The 22,165-nt window shown below is 40.3% G+C and overlaps 1 protein-coding gene across 2 annotated transcripts in view; it reads right to left on the bottom strand.

Moving 5' to 3' along the window:
• The window catches only part of rusc2 (RUN and SH3 domain containing 2), a 128,524-nt gene that overhangs the window by 98,350 nt on the left and 8,009 nt on the right, over positions 1 to 22,165 (bottom strand). Inside the window, exon 2 of one of the 2 annotated variants that reach the window (XM_043688079.1) lies at positions 12,477 to 12,606. The gene's annotated coding sequence lies outside the window, so the exon portion shown is untranslated. The remainder of the gene's footprint in view (positions 1 to 12,476; positions 12,607 to 22,165) is intronic. The other variant, XM_043688072.1, reaches the window with a different exon arrangement.

Raw genomic sequence — 22,165 nt, 5'->3', positions numbered from 1 at the left:
CCCTCGTAGTTTACTTTCTTATGTTTACATCCTTCTTTGCTGGATTCTGAATTTATCTCCAACTTCAGGTGATGTTTGCTTCCTTCTTTGCATTTTTCTTTCAAAATTAATGATTTTCTGAACTTACATGGTTAGTCATGATTAGTTTAATCCCTCTTAAAATCTTTCCTCCTTTTTGGGATGTATGTTTTGCTAAATCTTGAATTACCTCATGAATGGCTGCCACTTACTGTTTTGATGCTGGAATAGATGGGGTTGGATCCGGATCTGGTGACAGTTGGAGGACAGTAGCAGGGTGTGGTTTGCTGTGTAATTGGCATTCAGGTTAGAGATATTGTGACATCTTGTCGGGTTCTGTCACCAAGGAGACAGAGGCAGCAGCTGAGAGGCTGGTGAGAAAGGTTCAGAACTGGGGCTAGGGTTCAGCCAGACAGCAGGAGGATCCACGTTACCATTTTTTTGCTGTGAGTTATGAATTACCTCCTTAAATGTCTGCCATTGCTTGCTTACATTCCTGCAAATCAATCCACCCATTTCACTTTAGCTAACTCTATCCTCATTTCATTGTAATTCCCTTTATTTAAGTTAAACCCTGTTATATAACTCTCAAACACAATATTAAATTCTGTCATGTAATGATCACTACTTCCTCTGGAATCTTTTACTCAGATTATTTATTAAACCTGAGTCATTGCCAGATCCAAGATAGGAGAAAGTGATGAAGGGCCAATGCCCGAATCGTCGATTCTCCTGCTCCTTGAATGCTGTCTGACCTGCTGTGCTTTTCCAGCACCGCACTTTTGATCCAGATCCAAGATAGTTTGCTCTCTGGTTGGCTACATGACATAATGCTCTAGGAAACTAGCCCAAGTGTATTCTATGAATTTGTTGTCGCTGCTGCCCTTTCTAATTTGGTTTACCCAATCAAATATAAAGATTAAAGTCACTCATAATTATTGTTCTGTTCTTTTTACATGCTCCCAGTATTTATTGATTTCTAGCCTTTCCTACAGAGTGACTATTCTACCATTCCACTACTTCTAGCAATGTCTTTTTTCCCTTGTTGTTTCTCTACCTCCACCCAAATGATCATAATTCTAGCCTAGATCATCTCTCACAATTGTCCTAATACTGACTAACAGTACCACCCCAACATCTTTTCCATCTCTACCATCTCTCCAAAAGGTCAAATTTCCCTGAACATTAAGCTCCCAGTTTTGATTCTGTAATAGGTAGGAAATCATATTAACTTACCTAGATTTATTTGCACTGTCAGTTTATCTACCTTATCTATCTTAATAATGTTTTGTGCATTAATATTCAAAGTCTTGAAGTTTGTTCTATTATTGAATTTCCTGACACTTTTATGGTTCTTTCATGCAATATGACATTCACACATTTTGTCCCTTCTTTTTATTTTCTGGTAACAGTTAGTCTCATCACTCACCTAAAATCCTACCTTCTTCTTTACTTTTCATTTTCTTATTCCACTCCACCATACACCCTACCTCCAGCCCTGGTTATGTGATTAGACAGGACTCTGGTCCCAACATGTTTCAGGTGGAACCCATCCCATTGGAACAGCTCCCTCTTTCCCAGCCCCATTAACAATGCCCCATGAATTTGAACTCAGTTCTCCCACTATGAGGTTCTCCATTAGAGTTGGTATAAGTAAATGCAAGATGTTTTTTTTCCATTGATCAAGTTAAGCTTACCAGGTGAAAATACGACTATGGGCAAAAATTTCCCAGCCTCTGAATGACTGTGGCAAAGGTGAGAAAATTGGGAAAATACAGTACTGCAAAAATGGAAAAATAAGATTTGGGATATCAAGGAAGAAAACTTCTGATTTTCTGCTTCATGTTTTTATAAATATATGACAATCTCACTAGTGTGCGAAGGTTTTCATGCACTAACATTTTTTTTTTCTTTATTCATTCATGGCAGGAGGGTGTCACTGCCTAGGCACCATTTATTGCCCATCCCTAATTGCCCAGCAAGCAGTTAAGAGTCAACCACATTGTTGTGGTTCTGGGCCAGACCAGGGAAGGACGGCAATTTATTTCTCTAAAGGGCATTAATGAACTAGATGGGTTTTTCCAACAATTAATTCATGGTCATTATTAGGCTCTTGATTCTAGAGTTTTTTAAAAATGGAATTCAAATTCCATCATCTGCTATGGCTGGATTTGAACCCAGGTCCCCACACCATAATTGGATTTCTGGATTAACAGTCCAGTGATAATACCACTATGCCATCATCTCCCCCCAAATCCAATCTAAGGAAATTGCCATCCTTACCTGGTCTGGCCTACATGCGACTCCAGGTGAGATCTTATCTCACCACATTTATATTTATTTTTCAATTGATAATTGGGTGCTAACACATGCAAGGACATTTGAAGAGGACATTCAAGACTGCATACCTCTGCCAAGGGGTGTGAGTAGTTCCGATACTCCTGTTAAGGCTCATGTACACATAGATGTGCAGTAACAAGGCAATTATTACACATTCCTAAGTTGTTCCTCTTCAGAAAACATGCAATTGATAAAATTTAAATGAATTGACTGATTTTCTTTTATTCTGAACAGAGGAGATTGAGCATTATATTTTTGAAAAGATACAGTAGCCATGGCGGGATGTAATGTAGATTTATCAAACTGGTACCTACATTCTAAGGGTGAAACCACAAAGAAAGGTTAAGGTTATGCTTCCAATTTAAAAAGTTGAGTGCTGATTTAACCAAGGATTTCAAGAAATTGAGGGAAGCAGATAGATGCATGTTATCTACACCATTTCCACTTGTTGTAAAACTTATGAACTGAATCAGCTCTTCTTATGCTGGACTATCCTATAATATTTCGTTACTAAATTGACATTCAGGAGAATTATTCTCTCTCGTTAATCTTTTACGCTTAATATATTTGCAGAATCTCTCTGGATTCTGCTTTGCCCAATCTGCCAAAGCTTTCTCATGTCCCCCTTTTGCCCTCCTGATTTCCCTCTGAAGTGTACTCCCACACCCTCTATACTCCAGGAATTCACTTGATCCCAGTTGTCTATACCTGACATATGCCTCCTTTTTCCTTGACCAAAACCTTAATATCTCTAGTCATCCAGTGTTCCCTACTCCTGCCAGTCTTGCCCTTCACACAAAAGGAACATGCTGGCCCTAAACTCTCATTAGCTCGTTTTTGAAAGTCTCTCATTCGCCAATCAGCCCTTTAACCTGAAAATAGTCTCTGCCAATTAATTTTTGAAAGGTCATGTCTAATAGCAACGAAATTGGCCTTGCCCCAATGCAGAACCTTAACTTGTGGCCCATGCCTATCCTTTTCCATTATTTTATAACTAATAACATTAACCAGTAAGTTACTGGCCCCAAAGTACTCCTACACTAACCATTCAGTCATTTGCTCTGTTTTATTTCTCAGGAGGTGGTCAAGTCTTGCCTCTTCTCTAGTTGGGCCATCTACACAATGATTGAGAAAGTTTTCTTGAACACACTTAACAAATTCCTCCCCATCTAAGCTTGTAACACTCTGGCAGTGCCAGTCTATGTTTGGATAGTTAAAATCCCCTATCATTACAACCCTATTACTTTTTAAGCTATCTGTGAACTCCCTTCATATTTGCTCCTCAATTTTCTGCTGACAGTTGAGGGAGACTATAGTACAATCCCATCAAAGTGATCACCTCCTTCCTATATCATAGTTCCACCCATATAGCAGCACTGGACAATCCCTCAGGAATATCCTAAGTACTGCCATGATATTTTCCCTAATCAAAAACGCCACCAATCATTCCTCTTTTACCTCCCCTTCTATTCTGCCTATAGCATCTGTATCCCGGAACACTGAGCTGCCAGTCCTATCCTTACCTCAGCCATGTTTCTGTTGTAGCTATGATATCCCAGTCTCATGTTCCCATTCATGTGCTGAGTTTATCTGCCTTACCTGCGAGGTGTCTTGCAATGAAATAAATGGAGTTTAATTCATCAGTTTTCTCTCATTCCCTGCTGTGCTTTTGCCAGCTCTTCCTATTTAAACTTGCTCTCATTAACTCCTGTAATATCCTCAATCTTTTCTCGTATCTCACTATTGCTTAGGGTGCCATTTCCTTGCCCTGTATGGTAGCTTTAAGTGATTTATGCATGAGGACCCTTAAATCCCCTTTCTGCAGTCTTTCTCCACTTCAATAATAATCCGGTCCCTTTACTCTTTCTGCCAGAGTACATAACATCCTATTTTCTCACATTATATTCTATCTGCCAAGTTTCAGTCCACTCACATAACTTGTTTGGCAGTCTTTAAATGTTTCCCCTTAGAGAATATGTTAATGGGTATGAACACATGAACATTGGGAATACAATTGAAAATTGTGAACTTGGGATAAGGCTATACATCAGGATACAATTAAGTATGGCTGCTGTAGTGATAACTGAGAAGCTACAGGATTCGTTTCCAGGATGAATGGTATGGCAGAAACGATCAGCCATCAAGATTAGACTGAATATGTGAATGAACTAAAAAGATATGGAGGCATACAAGAACAGGACAGGTACGTTTAACTAGGACAATGAAGAGTATACAACAACAGCATGGTTAAATTGAATAGTCTCTTTTCAGATATTGCCCATGCAGAGGCATAGTTTTTGAAAATGGAGCTGCAAATGGCTAAGCTCACAACACTGCCTTCAGAAATCACAAACATTTTTTATCAACCATGTAGCCCCCTTTCACTTAGAACTTAGAAATTACTTAGAATCTCTACAGTGTGGAAGTAGGCCATTCAGCCTATCGAGTCTACACCGACCCTCCGAAGAGCATTCCACCCAAACCCACCACCACACCATCCCTGTAACCTTGCATTTCCCAAGGCAAATCCACCTAACCTGCACATCCCTGGACACTCAGGGCAATTTAACATGGCCAATCCACCTAGCTTGCACACCTTTGAACTGCAGGAGGAAACCAGAGTATCTGGAGGAAATCCACGCAGAGAGGGGGAAAATGTGCAAACTCCACACAGACAGTCATCCAACGCTGGAATCAAACACAGGTCCCTCATTCTGTGAGGCTGCAGTGCTAACCACTGAGCCACTGTGCAGCTTGGGAGAGGAAATTTCTTCACTAATATGTTTGAGATTGATTTGAATGCAAGTGCCACAGGTTAAAGTCAAAACTTATGAAACATTATGAAAAAAAAGGTGTGACCCTTTAATGCTCATACAGGACATTTCATTTTAATGATAATGCTAAGTTCAGTAGAATTTAAGGCAGATTGAGTATACGTGCCAAAGGCTAGACATTTATGTGCTTTCCAATAGGATGCTATAACATTGAAACATCAGGGTCATGAATAATTTAAATGCATGCCTGGAAATTTCTCAATTTGAGTCACAAGATGCCAACCTGATATTGGTCTTGGTGGCTGTGTACGTAATCAGACTAAAGCTGACAGGATTTGTCTTTCAGTTAATTTGTTTAACAAGTCCAATTTCAACTAAGAACCCTCCACAGCAGCCTTACTGGCAATCATTCTTATTTTTCAATTCATTGAACAAAACCTTTGAATTTCACCAATGCTGATGCAAAAATCCTCAATCCAGTCATGTAAGTTTGGAAAGGCTCAATTTTGACAATTTGTAGAACTATAGTGAAAGAGAAACCATTAGCTGCATTTGAAGACCATGCATTTGATGGCAATTTATTGACTTGGTTAGAAAATTGGCTGAGCGGCGTGAGACAGATTGGAGTTAATGACAACACTCTAATTGGCAGGATGTAGATAGCAGTGTCCCACAGGGACTTCAGCTTTTCACCATATTTATTCAAGACAGATGATAAGACAACTGGTTGACATCTTTTCATCTACGCGAGATGATGAGATTGTAGGCCGAACCAGCCAATTCTGGAATGGCTGTGTCCTCCAGAAATGTCACTTGTGAAGGGTACTACATGATGATTGCTGCTGATATTTTTTGAGCAGTTAGCATCAGCTTTGGAGCATCTGAAATTACAGGGCAGTGAGTGACAAACATCTGCCAAAGCTGGTATTTTCATTTGCATTGATTGTCAACCAGTGTTCCCCATTTGCTGTGATTGATATTGAAAATGTTTATGTTTTCTTTTCATAACATCCTTGAATCAGAGTTTTGGGTGTCTTGCCGGTGTCTTGGCATGGGTTACCTCCCATATAGCATATCCTTGAGCAAATGGCCATCTCGCTTACTATACAAATCTTACTGAAGATAACAAAACTTCCTTCCCTTGATTAGCACTACCATATTTGGCACATTTACCCTGTAAAGAATAAGTTCGTTTCTGATGTATTCTTAGTTCGTGATGCCAAGAATTCTGTGCATGCTGCACTTTTATCTTGGCTTTCACATTTATATTGAGAGCTTTCAATATCTGATTGAGTAATATAGAAGATCAATTATTAAATTTATTGAAAACACAAAGATAAATGCATACAGAAGTCATGCAGATGGAAGCTAAAATTTGCGAAGAGACACTGATAGTTTTATCTATATCAAATAAATTCAATATAGACAGAAAGGGAGTGCTCAATAAACGGCAGAACACTATGAAGCTCAGAGGGACAAAAGGAGTAGCAGGATCTTTATGTATTTGTCCACAATCCCTGAAGGTGTACAGCATGCAAGGTGGTCACATACACAAGAATACACCAGCAGGACACCCAATGCTCTGAAGGTATCAGGGCAGGTTAATTTTGCCAACTTGGGTTGCAAACAACTGTGCTAAACTTACAGAATGGTCATTACAAGGCAATGAGAGCACAACTCTGCCCTGTGATCAGACGGAAGAATCTCAGAATAAGGGATTGCACATTGAAGATAGCCGACGAGGAATTTCTTCTCTTAGTGGGAAGTGAATCTGTGGAAATGTTTATCAGAGAAGCCTATTAGGGCTGTATCTTTAACTATATTGAAGGCCAAGATATATCTTTAATCAGTAAAGGAATCATGGGTTATAGGGAAAAAGGTAGGAAAATGGATTTGAGGAATATCAAATCAGTCATGGACTCATTGAATGGTGGAACAGACTTGACAGGGCAAACAGCCTACTTGTGCTCAGATATCTTTATGGTCTTAACCAAAACTACCTTCCACTTTATTAGGTATGACTCTCACAAGTAGAGACATTCCCCCTCCTCCATTCCCATTGATCCCAATTTTGCTACAGCTCTTTAATCCCATATTTGTATAAATATTGCCCTGGTGTCAGGGGACAGTTATTCTTATCACACCTCTGGAGTTCAGATCTTTTGTCCACACGTGCCCAAGACTGTAATGAACACGGGAGTCGTGCAGCTTTGACAGCAGATATATGGGAATGGCATACCTACAATTTTCCATCCAAACCAGTCACCATCCAGTCTTCGAAATATCCAGTTCTTTCAGTATCGCTGCCTATGTCCTCTGCAGACTCAGTGTTGTCCTCACTACTTGCCTTTTCACCTACTTTTGTGTCATTTGCAAACTTGACGACTGAGGAACCTCGATTATCCAAATACCAATTATCCAAAAATCGGATTATCCGAAGGGCAGCCCGAGGTCCCGATGGAAACATTACATCAGAGACGTGATTGTAAGTGGAGTGCAAGATGGATCTAACTCACTTCAAATGAATAGAAACACAGTAAGACCATGTTTTGGAAATGGAAACACAAACCAACTCTTCAAATCCAAAACAACCTCAGGAATAATTAAAGGTATGGCAGCCAAACAATTATGCCACTGAATACATGCCCAAGGGTTGTTAGTTCAAGCCTACATCACAGAGAATTTCAAATAAAATTTCACAGTTTAAGACACTGCAATATTCCAAGAGGGCGGTGGAGAAGCAGTATTGTGTTCGAGCTTCTGGTCCAAGGCTTGTCCACCTCTGTCTACTTTCTTTGTTTCTTTTTTCACTCTTTTTACTTTTGCTCTTTTCCTTTTTGTTCCCCTCTTTAAAAGCCTTTTTCAGTATCTTCAGCAGGGCGACTGCTGACTCAGCCTCTTGAGCATGCGTGGCAGCAGTGGCAACAGGTCAAAGTGAGCCCAGCAGCATGGAGGGGAGACTGAGCCCTACTATTCAAGATAGCAGCACCAGCACGTTATCCTCCTCCACTCCAGGCCAACCAAGTTCTTTTTGTTCTCCCTCTCTCCTTTTCATCTCTTTTTCTTTTTCTTCTTACTTTCATCTTTCTGACATCAAGGGGAGGCCAGAGTGGTGTTGACAGTGACTGGAGTGGGGACTCCTGGCTGCAGTAGGCCCAGAGTGGGAACATTGCTGAGACCTGGCATTAGTTTTGCAGTCATGTTTGGGACCTGGCCGATGAAGATGAACTCCATTTAAGTATTTTCTTTCTTTTGTATGTCAAAAGACACCGGATTGTGATGACAGAACACTTTTCACTGTATTTCCCTATGTATATGTGACAATAAATCATTCATTTATTCCTATTTTCAACTCATCCTGTTCAGAGATGATATGACACACCATCCTCTGGAGCAGGTGTGTCTTGAACACAGGTCTCCAGGCTCAGAGGTAGGGATACTATTACCACTACACCATAACAACATTCTACTATTGCTTTTCCTACTACTGAGCAGCTAACCAGAGTCTGCCCACTGAAGCAGCTGCTCATGACAGCCTGGAATGCTGCATTTTAAAATTAATTAGGAAACTAGATTGGAACGGAGTTTTCTTGTATATATACACAATGTGAAAACATATTCTAATATGTAAGCTGTGGGTATGATATCCTATGACTTTTACAATTGCATTATGTGCTAATCACTTGAACATCCAATAATTTTGGCATTTTGCTGTTAAAGGAGAGTATTATAAAATGTGTTGTTGTGATCTAATGATCTCAATTGATAATTTTCAAAAATGGAAACCTCTGGATTTAGAAGGCATGAATAGTGAGTCAGCAAACAGGATGGGTGTGAGGAGCTTGAATTCTCGTCAAGATATGTGCCAAGTATTCAGCTCTCCAGTTTTCAAATCTTCCATATGTGGCCTTCAGAGAACAGCTGTTACACAAAAATACCCTCAATAGTTTTCAACAGAGAAGCCTACACAGGGTTTGAAATTAACAAGGACCCAATTGTTGTCAGCTCAGAAGCATTAGCATCTTATTGGAGACCTTAACTGTTTCAAGTACTATTTCCAGCCAAGCATTTTTAATGTTGCCAATTGCAGCTCAGAATACGGAATCCAGACAGACAAACTTTCAGCCTGCTTAAATTATTTAGTCTGAGCTTCTACGAAAGCGAACGTCTCTACCATTATAAAACTCAAGTTTTATAAATATACACGGCTGTTATCTTCATGTAAGACAGCAAAGGTACATCAGATCTAACCACCAGTCTGTTTCCTAATGGCCATTTACCACCATTTTCTTAATCTTCACAGCAACTATCTATCACTGGAGCTAAAAAATAGCAGAAAATTGAGTATCAGCGTAGAGACATTACTTAATATCGATCAGCCAAAACAAAACAATTCACTTTTCACTTCTGTCTTTATTTGCTAATTATTTGATAGGTCTTAATGGTAAAGGCTACAACTCTTTTTTGTAAAGTAGGGAAAATGCTATTTGCAAAATGAGGTTTTAATTAATCATTAAGCATTTTCAATGCTTCTATTTTTTGAAAATCTCCCTTTTTTAGGTCTGGAATCACTTGATTGCTCCCAAACCATTTTCAACTGAAAAAAAGCAAATAACTACTTTAGATTTTATTTTAAGATAACGGACTAAGCCTTTAATAAAGCTCTGGTCCAGTATCTTTCTAAAAGCAACTGCTGTTGTTTGGTGTAAACTTTTGCTTGCAATGGCAAAACTAAAAATCAGATAGTCAGCTATCACAGAGATTCAAGAACTTATAAATCAACCTGGATTCCATAGATGCCTTTCACTCTGGACACTGCTCTTCACGAATACCCAAACACACACAAGTGATGGAAATCAACTCCGATGAATTGTGAGAGGTCCTCAAGAAGCAACTACTCTGAAAATTTAAAAGATCAAATCATCTGAAGGATCAAGAACAACTGAGTCTTTGGATACAAACTTTTTTGCAAGTATGTGAACAACTCAAGGACAAACAGTTTGGTGACTAATTGGACTGACATCAAATGTAGTGAAAAGTTTAGGACAACACTGCAATAAATACTATTTTCTATTTTCATCCATGAAGTCCAGCATATTTGCAATATAACATATAAACAATTTTCTGTTACCAAGAACATCAAGATATGCATTTATGAGTGGAGCCAGCAGGATATGGGTGAGGTCCTGAATGAATACTTTGCATCACTATTCATGAAGAAGAAGGACATGGTGGTTAGCAAGTCTACAGAGGGGTATGTTGATATTCTAGGGCATGTCATATGAAAAAAGGTGTTTGGTGTTTTGAAAAGCATTAAGTATACATCTCCCTAGCACATGATGGGATCTATCCCAGAAGCAGCCACTTCCCCAGGAAACATGGTAGAATCATTGGCTTGCAGGTGAGATTCAGACATTGTGGTTTCAAGTCCTCCCTCCCCAGCATATGCCTGCCAAATGTCCAAGCAATTGAAAATAAGCTGTATGAACTTAAAGCTAGACTCATCTCCAAAGAGAATTGAAAGACTGCTGTGTCTTCAGTTTAACAGAGATATGGCTTATTCCTGCTTCACCTGGCTGTGCCTTATAACCGGAGGGTTTCTCAATTCACTGCATGGACAGCACAGTGTCCTTAGGTAGGGCAAAGGGGTCTGCCTCCTAATGAACATCTCTTGGTGCTTGGATGTAATGACCTTGATGAGATACTGCCCCTCCCAGACCTGGATTATCTAACGGTGAAATGTCATCCCTATTACCTGCAGGGGGAGTTTACTTCTGCTGTCCTAACAGCAGTTTACATCCCACACCATGAGCAAGTGAAGAGTCCACCTAATGACACATACACTGCCACAAATAGCCTTGAGATACAATTCTCCGAGGTCTTCTTCATCGTAACCAGTGACTTTAATCATGCCAACCTCAAGAGTGTGCTACCAAGATACCATTAACACATCTCCTGTCCCACCAGAGACAAACACCCTTGATCACTGCGACAAAGCCAAAGATGCCTACCATTCCATCCCCCACCCACTTTTTTGGTAAATCAAACAAGAAGGCAATGCCCCTTCTCCTGGCTTACAAGCATGAACTGAAGCTTAAGGATCAGCGCAGAAAGTCATGCAGTGCTGATCTGAGGTAACGATGACCTCCTATGTGACTGTTTCAAATCGGTGGACTGGTTCATAGTCAAGAATTCAGTGGCCAACCTAAATGAGCACACCAACACTGTCACAAACTTCATCAGTAAGGGTGCAGAGGACTGCATGCCAAAGAAGCTAATCAGAGGTCCAGGTCGGATATGTTTAAGTCAGGTGACCCTGACATATACAGGAAATCTAGATGCAATCTTCACAAAACTTCAGCGATGTCAAGGGAAAATACTAGACTAAACTAGAGCCCCAGACTAAGCATACAAACACACATTGACTATGGCAAGGCTTCCACAATATAATGGGCTACAAAGCAAAGTCAAGTGGAACTGCTAACAACAATGCATCCCTCTCCAGTGAGCTCAATGCATTCTCTGCTCGTTTTGAACAGAAGGTCAGTGAAACGATGCCACCTGCCCCAACAGCCTCAGGTGCACCCGTACCCATAGTTCCTGCATCAGATGTTAGATTAGCCTTATCAAAAGTGAGCACATGGAAAGTGACTGCCCTGGCCATGCATGCGGAGTGGACTCGATGGGCCGAATGGCCTTACTTCCACTCCTATGTCTTATGGTCTTATGCACAGATCCTGTACTGTTCCTTTATCATGAAATATTGTGCATGATAAAGTTGTTTATTTCTGGCATTTAGAGATCTAGTAGTTAGTTCAAGCACATTTTTGGATTAGAAGAAATCTTCATGCAATTTTCTATAGAACTATGTCCTTTTATTTAAAAATACTGACAGCCGTTTTGCTTGTATATGCCAAATACTTGTAATTTTGGTAATCTGTTTTGAAACATGAGTCCACTAACAACAAAGATTACAATTCCGTGCAGAGTACAAGTACCTAAATTCAACAAACAACCTTGAAAAACACTTTTCAACAAAACAAACTGGATAATAAGATTTGACATGATGTTTCTTTTACTTAATTCATAACACGCTAGTGAAGTTATTACTCTTTTGAATTCTAGGGACTTTTTAATAAAAAGTCAACTGTGCACATACACATACAAGGAGAGCACAATTCATAAATTTGCCTCACTAGGTATAGTGCAAAGTACTTCAGGATTTCATCTGTATTGTTTACGCTTAAAAGATTGACAAGAAAAAACTTAAAACATTTCGGAGATTTCCATCAACTGTGCAATCTATTATCAAGCAAATACAGAAACAATGAAGTAGGGAACTACCTCCTTCCTTCATTTTGATGATTCATTTGTGTTTGGTAATCTCACCTCAATCTGGACAGGGATTCTATCAAAGATCTCCCAGCCAGGCGTCCAATGCTACATCATTGTAACACTGCAGACCACTTTGTATCTGAAAGACAAAAACAGATAACTTTATGTGTGAACCTACAACAAATGGAATTATCTCTAATGAACAGTCATCCCTTATCTTTATCGAGACAATTTGACATCTTAGCAATTTTTATTTTTAGTACAGTTTTCCAGTATGTGTAGGCATTCTTGACATCATTCATACTTAAGTGGCAGCTCAGGTTACTTCCAAGTTTTCTCTAATAACATCCAAAGTTAGACCATAAGACACAAGAGCAGAAGTGGGCCATTTAGACCAACAAGCTCTCCTACCATTCAGTGAGATCGTGATTGATCTGACAATCCCCAACTCCATTTTCCTGCCTTATCCCCATCACTTGGTTATTCCGTTAATCAGCTTTGAATATACTCTAAAACACACCCCTTTCCTGCACAAATTCACTACCCTCAGGAAAAAGTCTCTTCATCTCCATCTTTAATGGGTCTAATGGCAAGTAGATGTCGTACCAAATAGAACTGGTTTCGTTTACCCTTTCCTTTGACCATTATTGACAATACAAAGAAGCGGATTCCAATGTTGCGACAACTCAAGGGACTTGCACTATTCACCCAGCCTTGAACGATAGCCAAGCAAACACTCCAACAATTATCTCCCCAAGGTGCTTTTCTAGTCATGAAGCTTAAGTTACGAGCTTTTCCAAAACTACTGTTTTGAATTCCTTGTTGAAGCTAATGCTAATGCTAAAAATAAGTTAGTTTCATAGAACTAAAACCAAAATCCTTTACTTTAGAATCCAAATGCCTAAACAACAATAACATATTAATCTTTTATCACAGGTTATAAACACTTGTTCAAAGGCATGTCAGGAGTCACTTCCAATGGTGGGAGATATCATGGGATCTTATTGAATAGTTAATGCACAGCTCAATTTGTGCTGTCCTGCCATGGCCTGTTTGCTTCAATGGATGTTTGGAGCGTACAGAGTTATCTCTCAGCAATTCACTATCAGTAGAGGAATCAAGGATTACAGGGAGAAGATATGAAAATTGACATGAGGAATGTCACATCAGCCATGGTCTTATTGAAAGGTAGAGCTTACTCCTGCTCCTATTTCTTATGGTCTTGTAAGTTACTAATCTTGTATTTTATTCTTTCATGGGGAACAGGTGCTGCTAGCAAGGCCAGAATTTGTTGTCCATTCCTAATTGCAAATTGAACTGAGTGGCATACCCACTCTTTTCAAAGAGCAATTAAGAATCAACCACATTGCTGGGGGTCCAAAATTACATGCAAGCCAGATTTCCTTCCATGAAAGGCATTATTGAAGCAGTCAATGATAATTTTCCAGCATCATTACTAAGACTTATCTTAACACCTAGATTTCTTTATTAATTGAATTTGAATCAGCGAAGTCATTAACCAGGGCCACTGTATCTCTGTGGACAACCAATGCACCAGACAAGCTAAACTCAATCAAAGGCGATACCAGTCGTTTGCGATAAAAGGTAGAAAGTAAGGGTCATGGCACTTGCCCTTACCAATAACCCTCTTCAGGTTGTTGATGTACGAAATACAGCTGTGATCAACACATAATTTACAAGTCTCAATGCCGACACAGTTGTGTTACTCGAAGTATATCCCTTAAAGAGAAATATCAAACATTCTTCTGGCAATGAAAAACTCAAAAGGCAACATAGGAGCATGGAGTGGGTTTTGCACCACTAAGAACCAGTTCACTCTGGATGACTGAAACCTCCCATAGAAGGCTCAGAGAGAATTCTTATCCTTCACCTGTCAACAAGCATGGATTGGATTAATTTCATTGTGCATCTATAACCCTGAAACCAAGCTCCATCTCAGATGCCAAGAATCAATTCTATACTCCCATCAATAGAATTACCAGCACCAAGGAACTGTACCTCCTAAGGGTCTTCAATGCAAGAATTGATATCAATTACATAGTTTGGCCATCATGTACAGGGCAATAGGGAATCAGCAGGAGGAATTGATGTATAATTTTCAGTTCGAGGTAGACTGAGCACTAAAGTTGAAATCAACTAGAAGGAAGTGAGGTCCTCAATAAGCACTAAAACTGTATGCTATCCTTGATTCGAGTAGGTAACTAAAGAGGTTTATGGAGTTATGAATAAGACTTTGTAATCATACAGCACCATGACATGGCAAAATATCTCAAAGGAACATCACAGCGACATATCCAGTCAAAAATTGAAACAAAGCCAACGAAGGAGACACATTGGGAAATACCAATAAAGGCATGTTGTAAGCAGCTTCAAACTAGACTACTGGGACAAAAAAATGTGAAGTACACAAAGGCAGAACTGGAAGGAACAAAGACCTTCCAGAGAATTGTAGGAATTAAGGAAGAGATTATAAATAAAAGGGAAGGGAAAGTTGGGGAGAGATATGAACAAAAGTTGAGAATGCAATATTTAATGTGGTGCACCTAGTAGATAGTATGCATTGCAGCCACTATGCGCTGGTACTAAACTGAGTGGATTGTGAATGTGGTGTATAAGTTACCAATTGAACAGGTGATTTTGTCCTAGATAGATTCAAGCTTGAGCTGTTGGATCACAACCACCCAAGCAAGTGAAGATATTTTATCATATTGCTGACTTGCATGTTTTGCAAAGGATAGATAGACACTAGGGACAGAAGGCAAGTTACTCACAACAAAACCTCTAATCTCGTCTGTGCTTATTCAAGAAAAACCAGCATGGAATTGTTAAAGGCAAATTGTGTTCAACTAATGGTTATGTTTAAGACCAACCACCACTGGGTGCAGCACCAAGCATGCATGTGCAGAATTAGAGCATGGTAGGCTATGTCACTACAAAGTGAATGAACTACAGCTTCACAAATGAAACCACTTTGTAAACTCATACAATGAATTTGTGACACTAGTGTTATGGACTAGGCCAGACGACTCAAAACGTTAAGCAGGTAGTCCCAGACCATAACTTTGCAGTTTGTTTTGGTAAGTGTACAGTGCGAATTACCCAGAGTAAGATAACTAGGTTGACTACTAGATTTTAAAACAGACAAGAATTTATTCACAAAATTACACAATGAAACACAAAGAAAAGAATAAAGAACCCCTACAGAACTCAACCTATCCAACTAGACTTTATTATGCTGTTCCGAATATACACAAGTCTCAATTAGCAAACTCCTGTTAAAAACCAGTATAAATGGTACACATGCTTACAGATTGAAATTGGGGAGAGAGAGAGAGAGAAAAAGAGAGAGAGAGAGAGAGTGAGAGAGAGTTTCCACACAGCTCCCTGTTGAACTTCTCATCAGTTCAAGACTGAACTAAAACTGCTCAGCTCAACTAGAGAGCGGACCACTTCCCTTTCATTACACTGGTCATTTCTAAAGCATGACCACTTTGGCCTGAAGTCTCATCTGTTTACATATAAACAAAAGGCCTCTCCAAATCCTTTTCAACTCTGTACCAAACCAGACTGATCGGAGTCCGGCTCAGACTACCCATAGTGGCAGTAGATATAAAACAAAGACCTGTGGATGTTAGAAACCTGAACAAAAAGCAGAAATTGCTGGAGAAACTCAGCAAGTCTGGCAGCATCGATAGAGAGAAACAGAGTTAATGTTTCAAGTCCAGTGACCCTTCTTCAGAAATGCAAGGAGAATGAAGATAAACTGAAGAATGCAATTCTAAAGGAGATGTAAGAACAGAGACTGAGGTTGCACAAATTATTGAAGGTGGGTAAAAAGGCATACAGGATCCTGGATTTTACAAATAAGGACACAGGCTAAGAAAAGAAAGAAAGAAAGTAACAATGAATATTTTTAAAACATTGTCTTGGCCTTTTGGAAATTGGGATCCTTTTTAAAACTATGTTCTCTTAGTGTTCTATATTTAGTATATCCTGCATGAGTTTTCATTTATTTGTCTTACAGGAAAATTAGCCTTCTACAAACTAAACAAAAAATGTATCAAGTGCCATACTACTAAATCACAAATGTAATGTTTTATTCATTTGTGGGATGTGTGCATCACTGGTTGGACCAGCATTTATTGCCCATCCATAGTTGCCCTTGCAAAGGTGATGATGAGCTGCATTCTTGAGCTGATGTGGTCTATCTGCTTCCACATATACGTCAATAATATTGAGTAAAAGCATGATATTGCATTATGGTTATTAGAGGATTTGAAAGTTATAAGAATGGAAGGCCTAGACCTAGCCACTAAAGGATCTCTTCCTACTGCCAATGGTATTTTCTCAGCAGCAAAGAGAAACTTATATCTGTTGTCCTTATGATAGAATTCCAATAGCTATTGCTGTCACATGGGAGAACCATGAAAGTAAGTTTTCGTTCTTAGAAAGAATAAGAACTAAATTTGAATCAGAAGTAGACAAGGGGACAACAATCATCCTGGCATCATGAGCAGTTGCCCATGATCATTGGCCGAGAGAGTTTAGATGCGTGATTGACACTGTATAGAATAGCAACCCCAAAAATAAGAAATATCAACAGTGCCATCAGCAGTGGGATATCACAGACATTGAGGTTTTTTTTTCTTTTTTTTGTGTGAGACACAGTGAAAGACACAAAGTGCATGAATATTTATTCAAATTCCACCACCAGGAAGATAGGAAAACACCCGGGTGGCCAGTGACAAACACTGCCCTTCACATCAAAGGGCAGTGCTGTGTGATCAAAACAGTGAGGGGGAGGGTAGGGACTAAATCAAAATAGAGTTGGAGGGAGAAATGATGCACTCCACTCCCTGCGGCGCCCACCTCTCCCTGAACAACCCCAGGGTGTTGGTGCGTGGGACTGAAGTGTAGCCAAAAACAGAGGAGAAGGTTTTTAAGAAAATCAAAAAGGGAGTGCAAACGCCTACACCCAATATATACATGGTCCACGGACTCCACAGCGCCACAGAACAAGCAGTTGGGCTGGGAGTCCGTGAACCACCGCAGACTGCGGTTGCAGGGGACTGCTGCGTGCAGCACCCTCCACCCCAGATCCCCGAGAGAAAGGGGGAGGACTCCCGCGTAGAGAGCCCTCCACTGGGGATCCCCACCGCCCGGTGGCAAATGGGCACGCCAAGGCGTGACATTGAGGTTTTATTTTGAGATGCAGCAATCTTAGATTGTAATTAAACATTGTTGAATAATTCTCAAGTAAACCAATGGCTTGGGGCGGCACAGTGGCACTGTAGTTAGCACATCAATTCTAAGTTCAATTCTAGCCTTGGTGACTGTCTGTGTGGACATTCTCCCTGTGTCTGCATGAGTTTCTTCCAGGTGCTCCAGTTTCTTCCCACAGTCCAAATATATGCATGTTACATGGATTGGCCAAACTGACATGTTAAATTGAATCGTAAGTGTTCAGGGATGTGCAGGCATGGTGAGTTAACGATGGTAAATATGTGTTAACTGGGAAAGGATGGGACGTTCTTCGGAAAGGCACTGCAGACTCGATGGGTCAAATGGCCTCTGTCTACATTGTAGGGATTGAGGGTGATTTAGCAGTTTGAATAAGAAATTGGCTAGCTGAAAGAAGAGAGAGGGTGGTGGTTGGTGGGAAATGTTCATCCTGGAGTTCAGTTACTAGAGCTGTACTGCAAGGATCGGTTTTGGGTTAGTAAATTTACGAATGACACTAAAGTCAGTGGAGTCGTGGTTCAGAGGTGACTTAATAGACATACAAGATGATCAGAGGATTAGATAGGGTGGACAGTGAGAGCCTTTTTCCTCAGACAGTTGATGGCTAGCACGATGGCTAGCTTTATACTGAGTGTGATAGATATAGGACAGATTTCAGAGGTCGGTTCTTGACCCAGTGAGTACGAAGGGCATGGAATGTCCTGCCTGCAACAATAGTAGACTCGCCATACTGTAAGGGCATTTAACTGGTAATTGGATAAATATAAGAATGATAATGGAACAGTGTAGATTAGATGGGCTTCAGATTGGATTCATGGGTGAGTGCAACATCAAAGACCAAAGGGCCTGTATTGTGCTGTAATGTTTTAATGTTCTATGTGATTTTGCGTTTGATAGAGATAGCTGTTTACTAAAAACTTTGATTCTGAAAACCAATGCAGCTGGAACAAAAGAGTGATGGAATTACAAGTCTATTCTTTATAGATTCGATGAACATTCAGAAGGGCAAGATCAAACTTTTAAAAAGTCCATAATAAAGTGGACTTTCTCCACCATATGTGCAACGTACAGCTGAATAATAAACAAAGACAAGGAGTCTCGGGAACAAGTTATAAAAGTTACACATTCAATGAAAATAGGAGATGGAAACATGCAATGAGGTACACTATTAAAGAAACAAAAACATTTAACAAGACAGAGTTACATCCAGAGAATGTGAAATTCAAGAAAAATAGAGGATGAGTAAATTAGAGAATTAATTCAACCAAAAAAACTTGCTTCCCCTGAAGCAGATCACATCCCTTATATAGCCAAACTTTAAAATCTCCAGACAGAAATTAGTCAAGAATGAGCAGTTATTTATGTATTCTCAGCCAGTAGGAAAAAGTGACCTTGATACATGTTAAGAAAGCAAGTGCAAGAATGGTTTCCCAGGTGATTTCAGGCATTGTTGGGACAGTGTAGTTGAAAGTAAACCCTTGCACAGTGAAGCAAAACTGGTTTGTGTGATCACAAGAGCCATGGCAAAAACTAAGCCAGAGAGAGACAAAAAGGGAACACTGGGTACAGTTAAAGAGGAGTTCACAAATAATCCAGGCCCATAAGATCAGAAGACATAGGGGCAGAAATTAGAATTCAGCCCAATGAGTCTGCTCCGCTATTCAATCATGGCTGATAACTTTCCCAACCCCATTCTCCCGCTTTCTCCCCATAACCTTTGATCACATTGTCAATCAAATACCTATCTATTTGTCTTAAATATACTCAATGACCTGGCCTCCATAGCCCTCTGTGGCAAACAATTCCATAGATTCACCACACTCCGGCTGAAGACATTTCTCCTCATCTCTGTTCTAAAGAGTCTTCCCCTTACTTTAATACTGTGCCCTCGGGTTCTCATCCCACCTGCTAATGGAAACATCTCCCCAACATCCACTCCATCCAGGCTCTTCAGTATTTTGTAAGTTTCAATTAGTACCCCATCTCATTCTTTTAAATTCCATCGAATATAGAGCCAGAGTCCTCAAACCCCTGTCATCAGCAGAAGCTCGGACCATGAGAGAAGATCTGGACGTTAAATCAAATCTGAGTTGTATTGTCACGTGAACCCAAGTACAGGAATACAGTGAAAACCATACAGAGTTACCATTCTCCTGCGCCATCTTAGAATACAATAGTTAGAATTAAAAACTAGCAGAAATTAAAGAAACCAAAACAAATGAAAACGAAAATGTCCAGATCACCCTTGCCTCCGCTACCAAGAGTCTTGAGCTGGACTCACCAACACCACCTGCACTGGACCCACCATTGCTACCACCTCGCCACCACCTGCATCAGACCCAACAATGTCAAGGTCACCACATTCTGGCACCATTACACATTGCTGGGCCCATCTTGCCAACACCACCATCTTGCGATCACTTGAAGTGTCAGAATCCATAACCTTCCTGAACAAATGCAAGTGTGTAACCATTGGAACCAGCGCTGACATCAAAGACACCAATGTCGATGCTAAAATGCCCAAATCTACAAGTCTGGGATGAGATGATCTTGTGCTAACATAGCCCGAGAACAGGTAGGTAATAACTTTTGCAGGAGTTCTGGAAATGCTCACATACCAGATGTTGAGCACCCCTTGTCCAACCAGAAATCAGGATCACCTAACAACCTTGTGCAAAAAAGGGATATCAAAAATTATTGCTTACACTGCAATCAGCTGGGTCCTGACATTCGTGATTACCATCGTAAACAGGATGTTGAAGAGCCTAACAAAGAGAACATGTTCTGATGCCCATCTCCTTCCCTCTTGTACGAACCAGTTCTACCCAGTCTAATTGTGTTAAGGCAAATGAGAGATAGCAATAAAGGCCATGAGGATCAGACAGGGTACTTAATAGGATTACTGCAGTCATGACTGTAAAGGCCTCCTAGGTCTTCTCTCCAATACAATGGTTGTGGAAGATCAGTAGTTTGTCCGGTTGATAGGGAAGGCCTTCAGGTTTAATGCTAGCTGACTCCCATGCAACCATTATCCAGGACCCCTGTCCAGATGCCACAAAAGGCTCATCCACAAACTAAGTATTTTCAAAAACAGGATGTTGTTCACAAACAATGAAAAAATTATGAACATCCATTTAAAAAGTGAATTTCTAAGTGCTGTTAAAAAAAATTCAACATGTTCCCAAACGATATAAATAAGCGAAGGTTTTCCCGACATGCAATTTGAATGCAACATTTGTTTTAATTTCCAGGAGGAAAACAAACTATGAAGAGGTGAGCAAAAAAGAAAACCAAAATGAAGTGCAACATGACATCATTTTGTGAATGTTTTGCCTCAATCCTCCTCGGAGTTAATTCTTTCTCACGAGTTATAAGATTTTTAAAACTGTCACTTTACATATACCTGGACGTGTGATTTTTGCACAGGACTAAATTTTGGACATTTCCAAATTTACGGATATGTTTGAACATTATTAAACCATTGAGCTTCTTCAAGAACCACAAACAATTTTGATTTTTGTTTTTTAAACAGGTCACAAAAACCACTCAAGAACACAGCGAAAGACCCAAAAGTCATAGTCATAGAGATGAACAGCATGGAAACAGACCCTTTGCTCCAACCCGTCCATGCCGACCAGATATCCCAACCCAATCTAGTCCCACCTGCCAGCACCTGGCCCATATCCCTCCTATTCATAAACCCAACCAGATGCCTTTCAAATGTTGCAATTGTACTAGCCTTGCTGCTGCCTCACAGCACCAGGGTCCCGGTTCAATTCCAGCCTCGGGCGACTGTCTGTATGGAATTTGCACATTCTCTCAGTGTCTGTGTGGGTTTCCTCCGGGTGCTCCAGTTTCCTCGCACAGTCCAAAGATGTGCAAGACAGGTGAATTGGCCATGCTAAATTGCCCATAGTGCTAGGTGCATTAGTCAGAGGGAAATGGGTCTGGGTGGGTTACTATTCGGAGGGTCGGTGTGAACTGGTTGGGCCGAATGGCCTGTTTCCACACTGTAGGGAATTGAATCTAAATAAAAATCCACCACTTCCTCTGGCAGCTCATTCCATACACGTCCCATCCTCTGCGTGAAAAGAATTGCCCCTTAGGTCTCTTTTATATCTTTCCCCTCTCACCCTAAACCTATGCCCTCTAGTTCTGGACTGCCCCACCCCAGCGAAAAGACATTGTCTATTTACCCTATCCATGCCCCTCATAATTTTGTAAACCTCTATAAGGTCACCCCTCAGCCTCCAACACTCAAGGTAAAACAGCCCCAGCCTGTTGAGCCTCTCCCTACAGCTCAAATCCTCCAACCCTGGCAACATCCTTGTAAATATTTTCTGAACCCTTTCAAGTTTCACAACATCCTTCCGATAGGAAGGAGATCAGAATTGCACGCAATATTCCAACAGTGGCCTAACCAATGTCCTGTACAG

This window comes from Chiloscyllium plagiosum, chromosome 1 (assembly GCF_004010195.1).
Source record: "Chiloscyllium plagiosum isolate BGI_BamShark_2017 chromosome 1, ASM401019v2, whole genome shotgun sequence".
Classification (NCBI taxonomy): Eukaryota; Metazoa; Chordata; class Chondrichthyes; order Orectolobiformes; family Hemiscylliidae; genus Chiloscyllium; species Chiloscyllium plagiosum.
Note: the sequence above shows the minus strand (reverse complement) of the source record. Positions and strands in the feature narration are given on the sequence as shown.